General features: G+C 34.3%; 1 protein-coding gene across 8 annotated transcripts in view; it reads left to right on the forward strand.

Annotated features, from left to right (window-relative positions):
- CPEB3 (cytoplasmic polyadenylation element binding protein 3) overlaps positions 1-18348 on the forward strand; it is a 99167-nt gene that overhangs the window by 10443 nt on the left and 70376 nt on the right. The window lies entirely within an intron of this gene.

The raw sequence follows: 18348 nt of genomic DNA on the forward strand, positions 1-18348 counted from the left end.
TGTTCAAAATATTTGCAGAGAAAAGAGACAATAGGACACGACCTTCAGAGCCATATTGCAATGGAGTCTATTTACTAGCTACATAGCTCTGAAATATTTAAAGCTGCAGTGCCCTTCACTGTTTTTTTTTTATCTATGACGACAAAGCAGATCAATTGCAGCTGAAACTGGGCCACATAGAAGATTTGCAATTTTAATGTAGAATGAAACCTGTCATGGTGTGAAATCCATTTTAAGTTGAAAAAAGCAGAGCATGCACTTGCGGTTATATCTATACAAGGTGAAGTGAATCTCAAATTTCTTCTAGGTTAGCTTTTTTTAGTCTCAGACAAATCAAAAATTTCTGTTTTGAAATACAGTGAAATCATTCATATATGCTTTCTCTTTAGGTAATCACTTACTCAATGAAGTATGAACTCTCAAACGTTTTTAACTTATCAGTATAGTAAGAATAGCATCTAGATTGACATTTACTATTAGAAACAAAGTAAAAAAAAAAACCCCAAACAAACAGCCCCCCCCCCATTACTTTAAGAGATTGTTGAAGTAAAATATATGCATTCCTAAGCACTTTCCAGTCCCATTCAAAGAGGGCACCTTATAGTCAGCCCTGAAATTTCATTTTGCTGCTTCATTCTGTTTAAAGGGAGAGTTGCTTATTTTTTATTGGCTACCCTAGATGAAGGCGGAGTGGCTTCTGGTGAACTGCTGGTCGATGTCTCTGTAGCACTGAAGTCTGGAGAAAGATTATACTTTAGACACAGTATGCCTGGTGAAACTACTATGTTGCACAAGCACAGTGACACAAAAGCTAATGAATATAGCTTCCAGTCATTTTTTAGGAGTGGGAAATGTGTTTAAATTTACATTTATTCTTTTATTTAAATTGTCTACGTGTAAGACATTATAAATTCTGGTAAACTTGAATTAGTAGGGAAAACAACAGTAAATGGTCTTATTTCTGTGGTTTGGTCAGTGAGATACATCTTTATGAATATACAACTTTATTATTGTGAGTGTAAATTGTCACAAATTAAACTAGCAGGTATTTAGTCACCATTAAGAAAAAAAAGTAGATAAATGTTTTTAAAGAAATGTTCCTTTGATTTTAAAACTAAGCTTTTGAAAAGCTAAGGTATTAGCCAACATGTAAATTTGGAAACTTGTTTTCTTCTCTATGAATTTAACCTGGTATTTTCCTGTTCAACTGAAAGCAAATACGTAGACTCCTCTCAGCACTAGCTGGAATAACAGTCTGATTTCAGAGACTCAGAAAACTTGTAATTTTTTTCCTATTAGGCTCTTTTTAATACAAGCTGCTGAATTTTGCATACAAGATTGTAATCTGGGTTAATGTTGATTGCTCCTATACTTAACAAATTGCCAAAGAAGTCTTGAAACCATACTATCAATAGGAAGCAACTGTTTAGTTACATTGATAAAAATGAAATTCAAATTCATGTAAGAGTTTAATATTTGCTGCCTGGGTTCTGGTTGCCCCCCCCCCCCCCCCCCCCGGACAATATAATGACATAGTTGACACCGTAAGTTCTGCTTGTCAGCACTATCAAGAAATTCTGGCAGGTTTATCCATGTACATCTGCCACTCTTCATAACTGAGCATTTTTGACCTGCTTCAGAAATACCTTTCAGCAAACTTGCTAGCAACACATTAGTGCACATTAGCAACCTTTGTGCTAACCCATTCTTTTCTATTTTGATGAGATTATAAGACTTTTAAAAATTTGTGGTTTATATTTAAATTATTCCTTAATAAGATACAAAGCTCAAGATGTAAGTAAAAAGAAAAATATGTGTTCACCAGTTGAATTAACATCAATGATACCTGTTTTTTAATTCAGGTCTTTACAGTGATCAAAAATTTTAAGCAGAAAACTTCTATAATCAAGGTTTGTGTTCTGAGTCTGTAATATTTGAAGCAGCTGATACTCAGCTACTGATATATCTAGCTCTAGGAAAAAATGTTGAATTTGAAAATGTTTCTCTTAAGAACATGTATATAAAGCAGTATGCTAGATGTCTTCATCCCAAAGTTTGAGTAATACATTAGCGCACCTTGTATGTCAAAACCAATCGGCATCTGTCCCGAAGAGTTGTGCTGCAGAACATATCAGAACATTTAAAATATCAATTGGTAGGAATTCTGTTGGCATCTGCCTTGTGATTGGTCTTGAAAGGCAACTAAAAATGCCTTGAAGGAGACTGTTTTCATATACTTACTGAGGAAAATTGATTGTGCTCTATAAAACAAATTTGAAGATACAAAGCTGACAGTTGAAAGGGAAAAGAAAAGAAGCAGTCGCTCTGGAATGAAATGTAATGTAGCAAATAAGAGTTGGGAGATAAGATCACAGAACAGATGTGGAACAAGGCCAGGTAGGAAATACAGAAATGTGGCCCATTTGTTCTTCTGACTATTCTTTGGCTTCTGAGTGGTTCAGGTGAGGGTCCTTTGTTGTGATTGTCAGGTGACGAGCAGTAGTGTTGTGCCATTATGCTAGGTCATCCCCATTTCTGGCGTTTGAGGCTGACATTAAGTGATTGTCCCTGGGACCTGGGCAACGGTTCAGTTCCTTTTTACAGCAGAGTGGTGGGGCTTGAAGAGAGCTATTGTCATCTCGTGCTTCTGAGCTGCTCCCAGAATTATCTTTTCCTTCACTTCTCTCAGGTAAATAGTGTATTTCTTTTGGCTTTTGGCCATATGAAGATATTGGGACACAGCTCGTGGGGTTAGGAGAATTGATAGTGCCTGAAATAGACCCTTGGAAGCATGGATAAGAAATTCTCTTTAGGATGGAGAAGATAGAGAAGGAATTAAATGTTTGGAGACCAGTATTCTAATTAAGGAAGTCTGCCCTGTGGATGTTTAATAACAACAACACTACAACAATTTCCCAGAAATTGTTCAAGTTTTGCTGCTGCGTAATGTTCTTTAGAAACAATAAAAAAATGCACAATTGCAAGTTTTAGATTTAAAAAACACATAGCGATTTAGTGCTCTGAAGATTCTGGCATACATCAAGTCATTCTTGGCAGCTTTACTGATAAATACTTCTCTAGCAGAAATAAATAAGGCGGTACTTATTGTGGATAAAGACAGTTTTAACATGCTATCTTTTGCAGGGAGGCTGAGAAAGGTTTTGAGGGGGGTGTTTTGGTGTTTGTTTTTTTCCTCATTGATTTCAACAGGAATTAGACTGGACCCAGATAAAATTATAAGCTAAATTTAGAAATTATATATAACTTCAATATTTCATACTTAAACAAAATGGACATCCAAACATGCAGTAAGTTTGTATATAAAGTATATAAGTATATATGCATACATATATGTATACATTTAGATATAGATACACTAATTAGTAATACATTAGCAGGCACAAGTACTTTGTCATGTGTTGTACTAAACACACTGTAGTTGGTTGTTGAGTGAAATGAAGGGCAAGAGAATGGCCACTGTGTGGTGTTTATAATTCCAGTGTGACTTTTGGTTGATGATTAATAGACAGCTCCTTAAGAAGCTGCTTTCTTTAAACATTTGAAGTTCTTCAGGCCTGTGATATTAGCCCATACTTAGCTTTCTCCATGCCAATACAGACTGATGTTCAAAGTAAATTATGTGCATACACACACATACATATAAATATACACGCATATGCAGTAAACTAATGCAGAGTAATTTTTGTCTTCAAGTCCTAGGGAAAAGAATATTAAATACACTATTAACTTCAGTTTTATAATGTTTGTGCTAACTTCTTCACAGGCAATGAATTGGCTGTAGCTTATTTGTCATAGTTCTGTTTCTTAACACTACAGTAACCTGAAATGCATATTGGGAGATATATATATATGTGTGTGTATTAAAAATGATGACTGAATTAAAATGAGTTCAAGTATTGTAACATTCATGAGTGTAACAAATACAGTTTTATGAGTAAAGGTGTTTTACTGGCTAATGCACTCTGGCGATGGTCATTTTAAAGTCTCAGTTTAAATCTAGATATATTTTTTTTTTGCAACCAGAAAGAGTTGTATGCAGTAAGTCTATTTGAAGATTAATTTTTAAAACACTGTATTTGTTTAGTCTAAATTTGACATTCTGGACTCTGGCTTCTTGACAGTTTAGTAGGTAACCATACTTAGTAGCATTACTGGTGTCTTAATGTGTAGTCTAATCTTAATTTTTCTTACATGATGACACACAAGTACTGGCAGCCTGCAACTTTATGAACAAAAAAAGAAAAAGAAAAAAAAGAAAAGAAAAGGACCTAGTTGTTGTGGAAGTAACTTAGTCCACTTCTTCCCCCTCCTCCCCCCCAGCTTTCTTACATGCTTCTGTTGTTACTATTAACTAGCACAAGAAGTAGCCTGATTCTGAATGTTAAAATGTGAGAATGCATGTCATGGTATCTTAGTAGACTTCAGTGTAACAGATACAAGCAATACATGACATTCTAGCCTTAGTAGTTGTGAAGTATTTTACATTTTTTGTTAGATTTTAAATTTGATTGAGTTCTAAATGTCTGGGTTTTCAAATTAATTAAGATACAGTAACAGTACAGAAGAAAAAGCACATGACTTTCATATTTAAAGTATGATGATTTGAGCACTAATTAGTTATTGATTATTGTCTTGATTTTTCAGTAGCCAACTGAATCATAGATAAGCCCTCAAAGTTAGTGAAGGTAGAGCAAAGGTGTGAGTTCAGTATGCAGTTGATATTCTAAGCAGTTCCATATATAGCCAGGACTTCCTTAAAAACATTAAAGGTATTAATATAGAACAATTAATCAATAATTTTGTCTTAAAGATTTGATAAAGGAATTATCTGTCTTTCCTTTGGGAGGTAAGGTAGAAGGGAAGGTGAAGGGCATGGCAGTTTATTTTGCTATTTCCCTTCTTGGATCATCTTCCCCAGTTTTCATTTTTTTGGCCAGAGGCTGCTCTTGTGAATTGAATGTAAGAGGAATAGAGACCTGGAAAAGTAATGTTTTGCTGTTCCAGGTGATTTTCAAGAAGAAAACATGAGTTTGCTGAGTGGATAATGAACATTTCCATTTCTTAGCAGTTGGTGAAATAGCTCTCCTTTTATTAAGGTCACTCATGAGTGATTCCTGGCTGAAGCATACCAAAGGGAAGCTAAAAGATAGCACTGCTTAGTTTGAAGTTATATAGTGATTTTAAACTGTATACATCTGAATTTTGCTTGGACTGGGTAGACTACTGTGCTTTCAAAAACTTTTCAGTTAGGCTGAAGAGAAAAACATCATACTGAAACTATCCAGTGATGACCTTTGAGAGAGGCTCTAAGGCTCTCTGGCCTTTATTTGTTATTCTTTTTCCTACTGATCACTTGAGACAGTGTTACAAGTTTGAAAATAGTATTTATAAATAAAAGATGCTTGTCCTAGAAATTTAATCAAAACATTATTCCAACTTGTTGGCATAAAATCCCACAGGAAATAAAGGCCTTTACAAAATTCACTGTTTTTCCCAAAATAAGCATGCTGCTTTGATTTTGCTTTTGCTTTTATCATAGTAACATGTAATATGTTATTTAAGGAAAGGATCTGTTCAAGATCTTTAGCATAATGGCAGTTAGCAGACTTTAGATCTTAGTATCTCTTTTCTCTTTCTTTGCCCTATTTCCCCCCCACTCTGTCTTCTCAACTCCTAGAAATCAATATTGAAAGCTTTTAATGTATAATTGTTGGTTGCAATTAACTGCTGAAAATGGAGCACCATATTCTTTAGGCATGAAAGAGGATTGTTTACTCTTATTCCATGTCTTCAGAAAAATCATGTTTTTATTGTGAGAAGATATCAAAAGCTAGGTAAAGAAATTGTGTATGATCTTCACATGGGAAGAACAATAGAAGTAGGTGGAATTTACTACCTTCTCTCAGGGGTAATCAGACTGTTGTGCCCTTCTAGCTTATTGCAAGCCCAGTTAAATGGTTAGTTTCACAAGATGCTGCCTAAAGTAGTTCTTAGCATTTCTGATCTCAACCTACTTGTTCAGTATGGTGGGGTGGAAATAAAATTTCAGATAGGGCAGGAAACAGAGTTTTCTAATTCCTGTTTACTCAGCATAAGGTCAGCTAAATTTCCCTTTGGACTCTTTCTGGTGCTATGTGGGCTAATAACTTCCCTTCTATAAGGAACCTTCCTAAATATCCACTTGTGTTTAGAGATTATTTTTTTTTCCCCTATAGCCAGCAACAAGACTAAGTGGAACATGTAGTATGGGAGAAATAAGCTATGCATATTTCAAAGCTTTAGGCAGATTTTCCATTCCTAGTAATATTAGCATTTTGTGTATAAATATATATGTATGTACATCTATAATCTATTTCTGTGTATGTATAAGCAGTTCATTTTCTCCAAAAAACAATTGTAACTAATTTTCAGTAACACCTGCTTTAGAACTACATTGGCAAAGTAGGTTTTGCTGTTATTGAGATAATTTGCCTCTTTTTCATACTTCAGCTAAACCTATTTTTTCAGCAACTATGCAAGTTAAAATGAAATAGTTTTCCATTCTCATTTCCTAACAAGGATGTCGGAGTGTGTTTGAACTTTCCAGTTTTTAGGCTATTGTGACATTTTATACATTCTGTAACTAAAGTTTAGGGTACCATTACCATGTTTTGTTTTATTATTTCTTCTTTATTTATTTTTTCCCTGTTTTATTTAGTAGAAATTTACAAGAAGTGCAAAAGCATTGCTTTTAAGCAATTATTAGAATATTGTACATACTGACAATAAGCAGGTGTCTCAGTAGTATAGATGAATGTACTATTTTCATATATAGTAGATCATCTTCATTTGAGTAATCTTTTTAGTATTAGTTGTAAATTTTAGAATTTAAAAAATTCAAGTTCTGAAATGTTGCAGAAACTTTGCTTGTGTATCTTCAGACTTGGTCAACATTTTCGTAAGTTTCAATTATATGATTCTGTCTTTTCCTACAAGTTCCCAGTAGCATTTGTAAAACACAGCTAATTGATACCCTCCTTTTCCTCATTGTTTAATGTGGCTTTGTCTCTTTATTGCATGCTTTTCAAACTCATCCCAGAGATAAAATTGTCAATTTTTCCAAGATCTGATAGAAGAGAAGCACTGTGCTGATCAGGGTAGATACTGATCTGCTTTGTCACAACAGTGTTAGCAGAAGGGGTGGTGTCATGTCCATTCTATGGATGTAAATAAGAGTTTGGGGAAATAATTTTCTTCTCAATGTTCAATCTGAGAAGACTAAACAGCTGGGTTTTTTTCTGAAATATTTAGCATCTATAGCTCTTTGAAAACAGAACATCCGTTGACTGTCTCTGTTTGCTGTTTGTGTGAATCTCAAATTAGGCACCAAAAAGTAAAGAAAAAAAATTGTCAGTTGTGAAAAGTTTTAGTTTAAGTTAAATACCAATTATTCAGGAATTAAGAACTTTTCATAAGAGAAAAGAAGCAAAATATTTAATTTCCTTAATTGAGACACACTTTTCTCTTTCTTCAACTGTCTATGTAATTCTCTCTACATCTTCTAAATTCTGTAAGAAACAACATAGAACTTCTATAAACAAACAACCTCTTAATTATTCAAGAACATCACTGATGGGCACTGGATGAGATAGGGTATGTCGGAAAAATGGTTTTGAAACTTAGACAGCTATAGTTTATTCATGCAAAATGGTAGAATTTAAATGGCACAGGCAGTCTTACTCCTGCACTTCCCTTTTTGTGTATGGCTTTGCAAAATCTGCAAGAATTGTAGTTTTCTTTTAAATTCCTAGAGCTTAAGTAAAATACTTAAGCAAAACCATAGATTCTGTTACATGTTAGGATGATGACCTTCACATGATTCATCAGCCAAGTTGGAGTCTTTTGATCAACTGTACAGATTGTTCTTGGTTTAACAAAGTTAATGAAAGTAATGTGTACAGATCACATACTGTCGATGGGTCTCAGTTTTGGGTGAAGCGTGATTTTTTTGGGCTTGGCCCCTTTTTTTTGTTTCATCCAGCCTTGAACTGTTCAACTCCCCTCCTTTCAAACTTCCCTCCTTCTTTCTGTACCTGCTTTTTAATCCCCTTTTTTCCTGAGACTTCTCATTTGAGTTGGCCTTCCTTATTCTGCTTTCTATGTCAAAGCTTCAAGTTACAGGGGAAAGCCCAGTAAACCCCTGTAATCATAAGCTGAATCATGTTCACTCACCCTGTGGGAATTACTCCTGTGCAAACTTAATAGCATGAGGGTGTTTAAGTAGGTTTAAACAAATTCAGGGAGAATGGGGTTTTCAGAAATATTATCTAGAAGTTCTAAATTTTGGAAATTTAGAAATCTTAACCAAGTGATAACTTAGTCTGAACATGCTGAACTGATTTTCTTTCCCCCTTTCCCCCATCCACCCAGCTTCCAGAATGTGTGACTTGGGGTGGATTTTCTCACAGATTGACAGAAAAACACTTCTGACATAAAATGAGAAAAGCATTATGTCTTTAACATGGACATTTTTTTAATACATAATTTTCTTTTATGTCATAATTGTAAGTGGATGTTCCAGTGAAATTCATCTTCCGACATGGAAGAATTATTGTGAGAGGTGCTCATATTAAAAAGATTCACCCTAAAAAAGTTATTTTTGGCAATGCTGTAAGCAACTTAAAGGTGACCTTTAATGAGAAATGTCAGGCAACTTTAGAAAGTGATACTATGTATAATGTATTATGTTTCTGAATTAATCTCTTCTATATATAAGGATGACTCCTCAAAACAAAGAAAATTGCCCGCTGAAGCTTTCTTGGTTTTGTTCTCAGAGTGGTAAAGGCTTTTTTTGTGAGTAAGATTGGTAAAGGCTTTTTTTGTGAGTAAGATTTTATTTCCTAAAGGAAGTCTTTGGAATTATGGCTTCTTATGAAAGTTGCTAAAAATAAAACATAACAAACATTTTATTTTAAAACACTTGAATGGTAAAATATTCTTTTGGATTAGGTGAAAATTCGTAATTCCTCCTTGGAAGTTGCTGCTTCATTCTGCTTGAAGCAATGGAAATGTTCTAGGCTCTTACTGCTGCTGTTTGTTAGTTATCAGCAAGGGAAAAAAAATAAAGGGAAGGAGTTGCCATATTGTCTTGAATGATTATGCAATTCCTACCTCATAAGAATTAAAAAGGTCAACCCAGTAATTTTGACTTGTTTTTGAAGGATAAAGTTTAAATTGTCACTGTACCATCAATACTCCTACATTATCACTACTGTCTAGTTTATTTACACTGTATATGTAGATTTAAAAACTAAATTTAGGAACAGGAACTAGAACCACCAAACTAATTATATTTTTTTCATTTTTTTGTTATTTTTCAAATTTAGGGTTTTTTTCAGTTATTTGTGTGATTTTAAAAGTTTTTAATGGTTATGCTTAGTCTTTTACATGGTCATAATGAAAAAAAGCCATTTTTATGTATTTATGTGTATGCTCTAAATCCTTGCTACAGTGGTGTGTGTGTGTTGAAGTGTGAATTGCAGGGTTTTCACTTTATAAAAAGTCTTAACATCCTAAAAGGTCTCCTGGATGTTTCTTCAATCTTAAACTTACTATGCTTATCTCTTCTGCTAACCTCAGATTTCTTCTGCCTCTATCCTTATTAAAAAAGCAAATAAATAAAAAAATTAAAACCAAGTTGACAGTTTTTTGTTTCCAGATTTTACTTTGCTGGTAAAATCAGTAATCATCATGATTCACTAAAACTTTCCCACCGGCATCTGACTGTGAAATGCCATTTAATTTTAGTTCCATGTCATGCAATGTATGTAACGAACAATTCTTACCCTGAAAACATTTTAAACAAAAAAAGGCATGGAATGGGTGAATAGTTTTGGAGCTTGTGCTAAGTATCATTGGACCATCTTCTCAGCTCAGCTATGCTGAGTGTTATCCTTTATACATATATTTTTACTTTCAAACAGGATGATGTTCTTTTATGGAATTTTAGATTTATTTTTTATGCCCTGTTTGTACAATTGCTTTTTTGTATGATATTTAAAATACCATTTAAAAAAATATTTATGTTTAGTTTGGCTTACAAAGTTGCTGTATAATCTTAGAATATCTAAGAACAATGCATTGCAAGATGCTCTATTAAATGATAGATCATCTCAGTTTTTCAAGCCTGCCTTCCACTGACACGACCATGATCATCCAGTCATTCTTTTTCTCTTTCTATTTCTCTCTGACTTTCAAATTTTTCTATTTCTTTCCTATTAACCTAAAAAAAAGATTTTAAAAAATCAATCTTTGCAGACCATCCAATTGAGTATTGAAAATGCAGTGTTAAGTTGAATAAATTTGACTGGAAAATTTAGTAATATTTTTTAAAAATCTGATGATTTTTAAAAATCTGACAAGCTTTTCTTGAACTGCTCTGAACAGTTCTTGTTTGTATATTACCGGTGGTGCATTGATTGAGGTCCAGAGAGCTTGTATCTGCTTAGTTTATCAGCCAGACACCTAGAATGTAAAAGACAGAAATCTGAACTTCTTTGTAAAGTTTATCATGTGTTAAGCAGCCGGAAATAAGGTAGAGAATTAGCAGCATGTGATAGACAATCATGAAATGTTATATGACCTTACAGCAGTCAACAGATCATACTTCAGAAACCTTAAATATAATATATTAAACTCCCATGTTCCCTGTGGTCCCACAAGGAAGTGTTTTCCAGATTACTACTCGGATCCTTTAATGCAGTATTTTATTTTGTGAAGGAGATTTGTGAAAAGCATTAATGAATTAACATGTAGGTAGCTAGTGTTACTACCATTTACTACACGACCTTTACAGTAACTGTACATTTGTAAAGGGTTAATAAAATATTAATTTATTAACTGATTGTTAGGATCCAGCACATTAAGAGATGGCTTGTAACCAAATCTAATACCATCTATTGATGTGCTTAGTAACCATTAAGATGTATAATAACCAAGTCTGTCAAATGTTTATAACATACTTTGTGGTTTTGAAATTTTCTTTAAACTACTTATAAAGATACCTTTTAGTTTTAAACTATGATTACCATAACAGTCTGACCTACTATTTCATCTTGTTAAATCATTCTCTTACTCATGTATTCTTTCTAGGATCCTGTTGTTTTTTCCTGTGTCATTTAAAAAAAAAATTGAAAACAGTGAAACCTCTCCCAGTAACAGAAAGAGCTTTTCTTAAAACTCACAAAGCCCTCAGCAGCAGCTAACTCTGCAGTAGGAAGACTAAGGCAGAACAAGAAGGTGGAGGAAACAAAAGTCAGGGATAAGAAAAAGTAGGCTTTTTATAATACAAAATGAAAGTGAAGCTGTGGTATTTCATATATGGTAATCCAAGATGACAATATACCTGTTCACTTTCTGTGGATGAGAGTTTCTGCGAATAAAATCTTGCAAACTTTAGGCTGGGTTTGACATTTCCGCTTGGTGGCTCCTGCAACTTTTGGCTGCTAATAAATGAAGCCGTACCTGTGACTTCTGAGTAATCAAATCAACCATAATTGTCAGCAGAGTTTACAAGTAATGTTTTGATGCAAGCTTCTGCAGACAGTCTTACCTCCCTTGTCTAAACAGGAACACACTCTTCTGACATGGTTTTGCAAAGTAGAAATTGTAGATGACATATAACAATTTTTTCTTGTTAGGTGAGGGAGAAGTAACTGACATTGTGTGTGCCATTTAAAACTACTTGAAAATGGATTGTAGTAGATTTTACAGTTTGTTTGGAAGGCTTCACTTTCTGGAGAAACTGGAAAGTTTTCTTGTTCTTTTGCTTACATAGTAGCCTTGTTTGAATATAAACTTGAACTGGTCAATGCTTGAAAATATAGCTCCGTCCTTGGCTCTGTTGGGCATGTAGAGGAAGGGGAATAATTTAAAAGAACAAATATGATGAAGATAGCTTTTTTAAAACGAATATAGATGTGGATAGATGCAAAAGGCAACCCTACTAGAAGTATCACTTTTCATACAGCCTGAAATTTTGTTTACCTTTTCACACTTAACATTTATACTCATGGTTTACAATTGTCCAGACATTAACTAATAAACTCTTGTCTTTCTTCTTTCTGTGTCCTTCTATGTAGTTGATGAGGTCCCAGTTTATAGTGAAAATTGAGTCTTGAGGTTATGACCTTGTAGTTAGTGCTATTAAATATCATCCTGCTTTGCTGCAGTTCTTCAATTTAATTCAATGCTTTCTGTATGGTGAGCTGATCTCCTCTGTATTGATGATATCTTGTAAATATTATTAGCGTGTTCCTACTTTAATCACCAACATTATTGATAAAATTGGTCTCAAGATTTGTATTTAAGAAACTCCATTATTAACTTTTCTTTAGAAGACTTCTGTTTAGCACTATCCCTTTTTGTCATTTTCTTTCTTCCTCAGTTGCACTAATTACCATTTTTTCCCCCATTTATGTAGTTACTTTGAAATGCTATATTGTAGTTACATATGTAGTTATATATGAAATGCTATATTGAAGTCCTTGTTAGATCAGCCATATCCTTTCAAGAACCAGAAATAGTACTTTCCAGGATATTGCATAATTAACGTATGATGCTACATTATCTCTGCTTGTTATTTCTTAAAGAGAACACATCCTTGAATTTCAGTCATAAAAACTACAAACAGTGTTTGTCATCTATAGTTTCATATCCTGCTTCAGTTATTGCAGTTCTTTCATTTTTATTTTGCTGGTCAGATATACACAGCACTGACATTCTTACTTGGACTAGCTTTAGTCATTCCACTAACTGTGCCCTACCAACCCTGTCTCCTTTTGGTTACAGTGTTCACATGCACCTGATGTCTATTATTGAATTGGATAGATGGTGTTGCTTTGTTTCTTACTGTTTACCTGTCTTTACTGTTCAGCCTTGTTTACCTGATTTTCCCCTCTGTATGTGAAGACCGATTATGGAGGCTACATTGTTTTCTCCTGATTTCTTCTGATATGTTTTTGGTTAATTCTTTTATCAGTCTTGCTAGACTTTTTCCTAGACATTTGTCATCCAAGGTATTAATGCTGTTATTGTTTCCCTGAATATATTTAAGTGGCTGAACACCCTGGTTCTTTCCTTATAGCAACATTTCTTAAGGTGCCTGTACCTTGTACAAAAAAGGAAAATTCTGCTGCAAATCAGGTAGGCTTTTATCTCAAGACATTTTCCTTGTCTGGAGCAAACTTTACTAAATTTGCCCTGTGCTAAATCAGTTTAGCTCTTATAATGTAAAAGGAAAGCATTTTTCTTGCTCCTATGAGTATCCTTTCCAATTTCTGTGAGGAGTTAACATAAAGAAGGTTTCCTTTTGGTTAATTGCCTGTTCATACATGTACTTCTGTATCTTGTATGTGATTTCTGAATTATTGTAATTCATTAAATCCAAATGTGCAGCAGTAATTTGAATGTGTAACCCCTAACTGACAACACAAAAATACTTACAGCTTTTTCTCTTCTAAGAGGAAGAAATATCTATTCTGGTTATTTTTCAGGGTTTTAACATAAGTATTCAGGCACCTCGTACATGAGACAGTTGTTCTTTTCCTCATATCCTGTATGCCTTTAAGCCCCTAAGGTAATAAAAGATGCAAGTGTGCACAGTGTTGGTTCAGTTACTATTTTAATATATTGATTATATGAAATAATATATTTACTATATTAATTTTGAATTTGTTATTAAACTGAAATTTTTCATACATGGGATGATACGTACTTGCAAACAGAAAAATTCCTTCTTTGTTTACAAAATTTGATCTGAAATGGAATTGCTTGCATATAATTGATTTGAAGAGTTGTTTCTAATTAGAACATAATTTTGCGCTGGGATTTTTTTCCTCCCCTTCTGCCCTTCCTTCCTTTAAGTACAGCTTGATGCTATGAGTGGTCTTTGGATTGCTGCTCTCTGCTGTTTCCCACCTGTTCAGTTGTATATGTGCAGCCTTCAGTAACTTTGAAGCGAACCAAATAGTTAATAGCAAATATACTTAAATTAAAATTTCTAACATAATGACACTTTTGGAAAAGGATTTCCTTGTATCCCAGTGGCTATACAGGAGTCCTCAACTCATGTTTAAAAGTAGATGAACAGCTTGAGAGAGCCTGTAGTCCTCTTTCCCTTATGAGAAGGCGACTGTGACAGCTTGGCATTCTAGGATAGATTATGTCCTTGATAGGTTTTAAATTCTCGTGCCACAATTTGTCATGCATATTAATCATGCTGTAATAATATAAAGTTAGGACTTGGACAACTTACACAAGTAATTTTAGTAATTAAAAGTATATGGCAGCTAATAAGTTAAATTCTGCTGGGTGCAAAGTGACATCACACTGAAAAGGTCGCCACCTTTTCTTTTCTGGGAGCTGTTGTTCATTGAGAGTGTTTGGGGCCTGTTTTAGGCCTGTGGGTAAATATTGGTAAATGACCCTACTTCCCCCCGGCCCCAGTTACTGAACAACTATTCCCACTATACTTAACATTTTCATGGCTTCCTTTTAGATCTAAACAGCTATGTTGGCATTGAAATGGCAAAATTACTGTCATCTCTAAGGGTAGTTCTCCAAACCAGTAGGTGAAGATCTTGTCCTGTATGAACAGATGAAATGTCTTACCCCTTTTTTGTTGAAATATCTATCTGGAGTTCTGGCACCTACAAGTTTTTTTGCTTGGGAGGCACTATTTCTTGAGCACAACATAAATGGAACAGGAGCCTGACTTGAAATATGCCAGTTAGATATTATTTTAGTGACATTGTTCTTAAAAGCACAATGAGTTTGGGTGAGATACAATATTTTGTCATAAGGCTTAAACATTTCAGTGACACTTTTTTTTTTTTTTTTTAAACCTTACCAATATATCCCATTGATGATCAGTAACTGTACACAAAACCACTGTTTCTGTTTTGGAGAAATCCTTGAGATTCCTTTACTGTGGTGGCCATAGTAAATGAAGCTACTGAGCAGTGGTACTCAGACATCTATTTGACAGTTATTACTTGTATTCTTTTCTATCTCCCGTTTTGTCTTATTATCCTATAATATCATGAGATAGACTGCTCCTATTGTAAATCTTTGAGACAATAGCTTCCTTATGCAGTATGTCTCTACTGTCTTTTACATTATGTGGTCCAGACTGCAAAGCATGATCATTGAGATCCTTTCATGCTATAGCATCCCCAGTACTCCCTTCTCCTCTGTGTGCAGTCTTCGCATCTTTGTAGTGCTTTCGTCTTGTGATTTGAGGTTTGCACTTAACTAGTGCTGATTTAGCTGGCAAGGTGTTCTTAGGTCAATGTTAGTTTTTCCTTGCTATGGGATACAGGCATCATTCTACTGAACAGAGTGGTAAAAGCCCAAAGGTAACTTATCAGTGTTGAACTCTTGCACAGCAGGCCAATGAACCAGTTAAATTATGTCATTTTAATAGCTCAAGGGTATAATGAATGGCCTTGTAAATTCTACTGCTGACATCTTTTTTTTTTCCACTTGCTTGTTTTTGTGAATTGATGATCATCTTGGGTGTAACTACTTTAATCCTTTATTTCACAAGTGTTAGAACCGTTTGTTACTGGAATCAGTAACTATAATAGAGAGTAGATACGTCAGCTTTTTGAGATGCATTCAGCAGCAGGACTGATGAGCAGATTTTTATCTAAAACATCACGTTGAACAAAATATGACTAAATATAAATCCTGTCAGTGAGTGCTCAGTCAGTTGTAATGTCTGCAGATCATTCCCTACAGTAGAGTAATGGATGTAAGAATAATAGCTGTTTTGTAGATTCTTTTGAGTTTTTGGTTGTTGTGGGGGTTTTGTTTGTTTGGGTTTTTTAAACACATTGTCTAACTGTTTTGATGGCAAAAGGAAGATGTTTGAAATATTAAGTGTATTATAATTCTGTTTGCTGGTAATAAACAGTGTTCCCTATTAGAGCATTAGGTTAGGTGGTTTAAGCATTTGACTAGGTTTTAGTCTAAGCATTTGACTAGGCTTTACTGTCTTTGAATCTGAGGTGGAGAAATAACACTAGGGATCATCTACGTAGTACACTTGGCATATTATAAAAGGCTGTATTGGAAGAATAGATAAGGGTGCTTCAAAGAACACAATAAGTAGGCTATTGCTTAGTAAGGCTCTGATGAAAGAAATGAACAACAATATAGAACAAGATATATATATATATATATGTGTGTGTGTGTGTGTGTATATATGTATATATATATGTATTAAAAAAATATAGTTTGTATCCTGTAGGGCCATATTGTGGTTTGTTCCCTGCAACTCCAAAACATGAATTGCCAAAACCAGGGAAACAGTTCTAATGCATTCCTCTCAGTCTGCCCTTGTAGCTACCACCTCTATTTATGAAAAGGCAGGGTAAATTCTATTACTTTCTTCCCCACAGTTTGCAAGCGAATATTGAATATTCAGTAACTTGTCAGGATATTCTGTTTAAGTGATTATGATGCCAAGTCTTATGGTTATAAAGCCTGAACAGTTTCATGTATATATTTTGAGCATGTATTAAGTGTGTACAAAAAGGGAATCTCATCTTAACTGCGAAGTAAAATGACTTTTAAACTGAATAATATAATTTAAATTACTTTTTGTAATTCTATATAATGCCTGTTGTATCTCTTCCTATTTCTGTGCTTTTTAGTTCATTTGGAAATAAAAATTGCAAACATTTCACTGAAAGATTTTAGTTTTCTTGTAACATTTTAGACCTCAGAATTTATAAGAGGGTAAAGTTTGAATACAACCTTCAGCTTTCTTTGTGGAAAAATTGCTTGAGTAGGTCAAGTTTTCAAGGCTTTTGGATTCAATCTGAGTTCTCACGTTAGCTATAGAAGTTTATATAACACAGACAAGATGATTAAATATTGTTAAGTAGAGTTCTGAAATGTTATTTTTCAAATTATATGGAAATATTTGCATAATCTATATACAGCTAGATATTGTTTTATATTTGTATTAAACTTCCTTATTTTTCTTAGAAGCTTTTTGAACAAGCTTAAAAAATTCACCTTTTGCCCAGTGAACTTCTGAACACCTATGAAAGTAAAATGTGCTAGAGTTGGTAGTGAGAAAAGACAAATGTATGAAAACTCGATGTGTTTCTTCTGTGGGCATTCCAAGAGCAATAATAACATAAGAAAACATTCCCCTTTTTGTTCCAGTAAAGGAACATAATAATCCGGCTTAGTTTAATACTATCGAAAATTAACTGGAAAGATCAAAAAAGAAAGTGGAATTAAAATAAAATTCCATTAAAACTTAGTACTAGTAGCTCTGCTGTAATGTTCTTTATCATGGGCATAGGCAAATTTAACCTATTTTTCCCTCCTACCTACATTTTATGCCTTCTTACTTGTTTTGTTTTATATTTTTATGAAATCCAATATAAGGAAAAAATTACTGAAATTTCTGGTTATTCTAGTTCTGCATGCATCTGTGTTGTCAGTCATGTTATTGGCAGCATTCCAGCACCAAGCTGCAAAGGAGGTAACACTTGCTATTTACAGGTTTTTCTGATTCTTTTGCAAAGTGATCATTTTACTTTACCATGTGACCATATTCCTCAGATTTCCTATCTTTTGAAAGATGTTTTTTTCTTTTTAAACTTTACTGAGAATGCAAGTGGGATTGCATCACAGCTGAAGCTGCTAGGAGCTAAAGACTGCTCAGTGAGTATTTAGAGCTTGCTGTATGTGATCATTCATGTGCACCATCATGGCAGACTGAGCATGTCGTAAGCTGAACTTCCATAATACTTTTTTTGCAGTTGCTGTTCTTGCTGCTTTGGATTGGGATACTGGAGCAAGACAAACTTGTTTTCCTTGTGTTCTTAGTAATAACCCCTGCTGCAGGTGCTAGAACAGAATGAGCGAGCCCAGTTTAAAACAGTGCTGGCATTTTACCCTGTATTTATTCAAAGCTGTGCTTCCATTGACTTCAGCTTTAGTTGGCAATGCTTAGCAATCCTGTGCAGCCAAATCCAGGCTTATGTCAGGCACAGAAGAATGAAACGCAGCAGTGACCACAGTGAAGAAGTTTGCATTGATAGGAAAGTTGTTTAAGCCATAAGAATTTTAGCTGTTCCCCAGGATCTCATCTTTTCCTTCTGATTGAAATACTACATGTAATGTCCCAGTACCTAGTAAGTAAAAAATGCTGAGACTTCCGTGAGCCTAACTGGAGTTTTGGTATTCTCCTGGAAACAGTTAATAGTTCAGTGAATGGAGGCCATCTTGTTGCTCGGCAGGATTGAACTGCGTTGTGCCACATAC

Source organism: Ciconia boyciana, chromosome 8 (genome assembly GCF_034638445.1).
Source record: "Ciconia boyciana chromosome 8, ASM3463844v1, whole genome shotgun sequence".
Taxonomy (NCBI): Eukaryota; Metazoa; Chordata; class Aves; order Ciconiiformes; family Ciconiidae; genus Ciconia; species Ciconia boyciana.